This window comes from Arachis hypogaea, chromosome 18 (genome assembly GCF_003086295.3).
Source record: "Arachis hypogaea cultivar Tifrunner chromosome 18, arahy.Tifrunner.gnm2.J5K5, whole genome shotgun sequence".
Taxonomy (NCBI): Eukaryota; Viridiplantae; Streptophyta; class Magnoliopsida; order Fabales; family Fabaceae; genus Arachis; species Arachis hypogaea.
In genome coordinates, this window is record NC_092053.1 from 78801694 (window position 1) to 78806161 (window position 4468).

The following is a 4468-nucleotide window of genomic DNA, read 5'->3' on the forward strand; positions in this document are numbered from 1 at the left end:
GGATCGACCCTTACTCACGTAAGGTTTATTACTTGGACGACCTAATGCACTTGCTGGTTAGTTGTATCGAAGTTGTGAATGAAAAACGATTTATTAAGACGTGCGTACAGAGTTTCTGGCACCGTTGCCTGAGATCACAATTTCGTGCACCAAGTTTTTGGCACCGTTGCCGGGGATTGTTCGAGTTTGAACAACTGATGGTTCATCTTGTTGCTCAGATTAGGTAATTTTATTTTTGTTTTATTTTCAAAAATTTTTCAAAAATCTTTCAAAAATTTTCTCCTTTGTTTTCAAAAAAAAAATTTAAAAAAAAAATAAATCTTTTCAAAAATATATTTTTCTTCAGAATTTTTAAGAATGAATTCTAGAGTTTCATGAAGCATGTTAAATCCTGGCTGGCTGTAAAGCCATGTCTAATTCTTTTAGATAGGGGCTTCCAACCATCAGCATAGAGGCAAGTTAATTGGAATGTCAGCCGTGGCATGTTTGAGTTACATACTAAAGCTTGGCTGGCTATTAAGCCATGCCTAACCCTCGGATTGGAGCTTTAGACTAAGAATACAAGATTCCTGGAATTCATATTAAAAAAAATTTTGAAATCCTTATTTTCTTTTTCCTATATGTTTATTCGAAAAAAAATATACAAAAAAAATTAGAAAATCATAAAAATAAAAAAAATTTTGTGTTTCTTGTTTGAGTCTTGAGTCAGATTTTAAGTTTGGTGTCAATTGCATATTCATCTTGCATTTTTCAAAAAAAATCATGCATTCATAGTGTTCTTCATGATCTTCAAGTTGTTCTTGGTAAGTCTTCTTGTTTGATCTTGATGTTTTCTTGTTTTGTGTCTTTTCTTGTTTTTCATATGCATTCTTGCATTCATAGTGTCTATACATGAAAAATTTTTAAGTTTGGTGTCTTGCATGTTTTCTTTGCATTAAAAATTTTTCAAAAAATAAGTTCTTGATGTTCATATTGACATTCAAAGTGTTCTTGGTGTTCATCTTGACATTTATAGCATTCTTGCATGCATTCATTGTTTTGATCCAAAATTTTCATGCATTGAGTCTTTTTCATGTTTTTCCTTCTCATTATTAAAAATTCAAAAAAAAAAAAAATATCTTTCCCTTTTTCACTCATAAATTTCGAAAATTTGAGTTGATTTTTTCAAAACTTTTTAAAATCTAGTTGTTTTTATGAGTCAAATCAAATTTTCAATTTAAAAATCTTATCTTTTTCAAAATCTTTTTCAAAAATCAAATCTTTTTCATTTTTCTTATTTATTTTCGAAAATTTTAAAAATCTTTTTCAAAAATCTTTTTCTTATCTTTATCTCCTAATTTTCGAAAATAACATCATCAATTAATGTTTTGATTCAAAAATTTCAAGTTTGTTACTTGCTTGTTAAGAAAGATTCAAACTTTGAGTTCTAGAATCATATCTTGTGATTTCTTGTAAATCAAGTCATTAATTGTGATTTTAAAAATCAAATCTTTTTCAAAACTAATTTCAATCATATCTTTTCAAAAATATCTCTTTATCTTATCTTTTTCAAAATTTGATTTTAAAATATCCTTTCTAACTTTTTATCTTCTTATCTTTTCAAAATTGATTTTCAAATTTGTTTCAACTAACTAGCTAACTTTTTGTTTGTTTCTTATCTTTTTCAAAACTACCTAACTAACTCTCTCTCTCTCTAATTTTCGAAAATATCTTCCCTCTTTTTCAAAATTTCTTTTTAATTAACTAATTAATTTAATTGTTGATTTTAATTTTCGAAAATTACTAACCTTTTTCAAAAACTATTTTCGAAAATCACTAACTCTTTTTCAAAAATAATTTTAAAAAATTCTCCTTCTCTCTCATCTCCTTCTATTTATTTATTCATCTACTAACACCTCTCTTCATCCCACATCTCTGCTCTCCTTACCCTTGTGTTTCTTTCTTTACATTACATTCTTTTCTTCTTCTACTCACACGGGGGAACCTCTACACCTGTGGTAAAAAGGATCCCTATTATTATTTTTCTGTCCCTCTTTTTCATATGAGCAGGAGCAAGGACAAGAATATTCTTGTTGAAGCAGATCCAGAACCTGAAAGGACTCTGAAAAGGAAACTAAGAGAAGCTAAATTACAACAATCCAGCAAGCACCTTTTACAAATTTTCGAACAAGAAGAGGAGATGGCAGCCGAAAATAATAATAATGCAAGGAGGATGCTTGGTGACTTTACTGCACCTAATTCCAATTTACATGAAAGAAGCATCTCCATTCCTGCCATTGGAGCAAATAATTTTGAGCTGAAACCTCAATTAGTTTCTCTGATGCATCAGAACTGCAAGTTTCATGGACTTCCATCTGAAGATCCTTTTCAGTTCTTAACTGAATTCTTGCAGATATGTGATACTGTTAAGACTAATGGAGTAGATCCTGAAGTCTACAGGCTCATGCTTTTCCCTTTTGCTATAAGAGACAGAGCTAGAGTAATGTTGGACTCTCAACCCAAAGATAGCCTGAACTCTTGGGATAAGCTGGTCAAGGATTTCTTAGCCAAGTTCTTTCCTCCTCAAAAGCTGAGTAAGCTTAGAGTGGATGTTCAAACCTTCAGACAGAAAGAAGGTGAATCCCTCTATGAAGCTTGGGAGAGATACAAAGAACTGACCAAAAAGTGTCCTTCTGACATGCTTTCAGAATGGACCATCCTGGATATATTTTATGATGGTCTATCTGAATTAGCTAAAATGTCATTGGATACCTCTGCAAGTGGATCCATTCACCTAAAGAAAACACCTGCAGAAGCTCAAGAACTCATTGACATGGTTGCTAATAACCAGTTCATGTACACTTCTGAGAGGAATCCTATGAGTAATGGGACGCCTATGAAGAAGGGAGTTCTTGAAATTGATACTCTGAATGCCATACTGGCTCAGAATAAAATATTGACTCAGCAAGTCAATATGATTTCTCAGAGTCTGAATAGAATGCAAGCTGCATCCAACAGTACTCAAGAGGCATCTTCTGAAGAAGAAGCTTATGATCCTGAAAACCCTGCAATAGCAGAGGTGAATTACATGGGTGAACCTTATGGAAACACCTATAACCCCTCATGGAGAAATCACCCAAATCTCTCATGGAAGGATCAACAAAAGCCTCAACAAGGCTTTAATAATGGTGGAAGAAATAGGTTTAATAATAGTAAACCTTTTCCATCATCCACTCAGCAACAGACAGAGAACTCTGAACAAAATACCTCTAATTTAGAAAACTTAGTCTCTGATCTATCTAAGGCCACTGTAAGTTTCATGAATGAAACAAGGTCCTCCATTAGAAATTTGGAGGCACAAGTGGGCCAGCTGAATAAAAGGATCACTGAAATCCCTCATAGTACTCTCCCAAGAAATACAGAAGAAAATCCAAAAGGAGAGTGCAAGGCCATTGACATAGTCAACACGGCCGAACCTAGAGAGGAAGGGGAGGACGTAAATCCCAGTGAGGAAGACCTCCTGGGACGTCCAGTGATCAATAAGGAGTTTCCCTTTGAGGAACCAAAGGAATCTGAGACTCATCTAGAGACCATAGAGATTCCATTGAACTTTCTTATGCCCTTCATGAGCTCTGACAAGTATTCATCTTCTGAAGAGAATGAGGATGTTACTGAAGAGCAAGTTACCAAGTACCTTGGTGCAATCATGAAGCTGAATGCCAAATTATTTGGTATTGAGACTTGGGAAGATGAACCTCCCTTGTTCACCAATGAACTAAGTGATCTGGATCAACTGACATTGCCTCAGAAGAAACAGGATCCTGGAAAGTTCGTAATACCTTGTACCATAGGCAACATGATCTTTGAAAAGGCTCTGTGTGACCTTGGTTCAGGGATAAACCTCATGCCCCTCTCTGTAATAGAGAAACTGGAAATCTTTGGGGTGCAAGCTACTAAAATCTCATTAGAGATGGCAGACAATTCAAGAAAACAGGCTTATGGACAAGTAGAGGACGTGTTAGTAAAGGTTGAAGGCCTTTACATCCCTGCTGATTTCATAATCCTTGATACTGGAAAGGATGAGGATGAATCCATCATCCTTGGAAGACCTTTCCTAGCCACAGCAAGAGCTGTGATTGATGTTGACAGAGGTGAATTAGTCCTTCAATTGAATGAGGACTCCCTTGTGTTTACAACTCAAGGTTACCCTTCTGTAAACATGGAAAAGAGGCACAGTAAGCTTCTCTCAAAACAGAGTCAACCAGAGCCCCTACAGTCAAACTCTAAGTTTGGTGTTGGGAAGTCTCAACAATGCTCTGAACATCTGTGAGGCTCCATGAGAGCCCACTGTCAAGCTATTGACATTAAAGAAGCGCTTGTTGGGAGGCAACCCAATTTTTATTTATCTAATTTTATTTTTCTTGTTCTTTCATGTTTTATTAGGTTCATGATCATGTGGAGTCACAAAATAAATATAAAAATTGAAAAC

The 4468-nt window shown here is 34.6% G+C and overlaps 1 non-coding gene across 1 annotated transcript; it reads right to left on the minus strand.

Annotated features, from left to right (window-relative positions):
- Positions 1-2575: 2575 nt before the first annotated feature.
- LOC112774811 (small nucleolar RNA R71) lies at positions 2576-2683 on the minus strand. The gene has a single exon (XR_003189270.1). It is a non-coding gene; the product is annotated as a small nucleolar RNA R71 (small nucleolar RNA).
- Positions 2684-4468: the final 1785 nt, after the last annotated feature.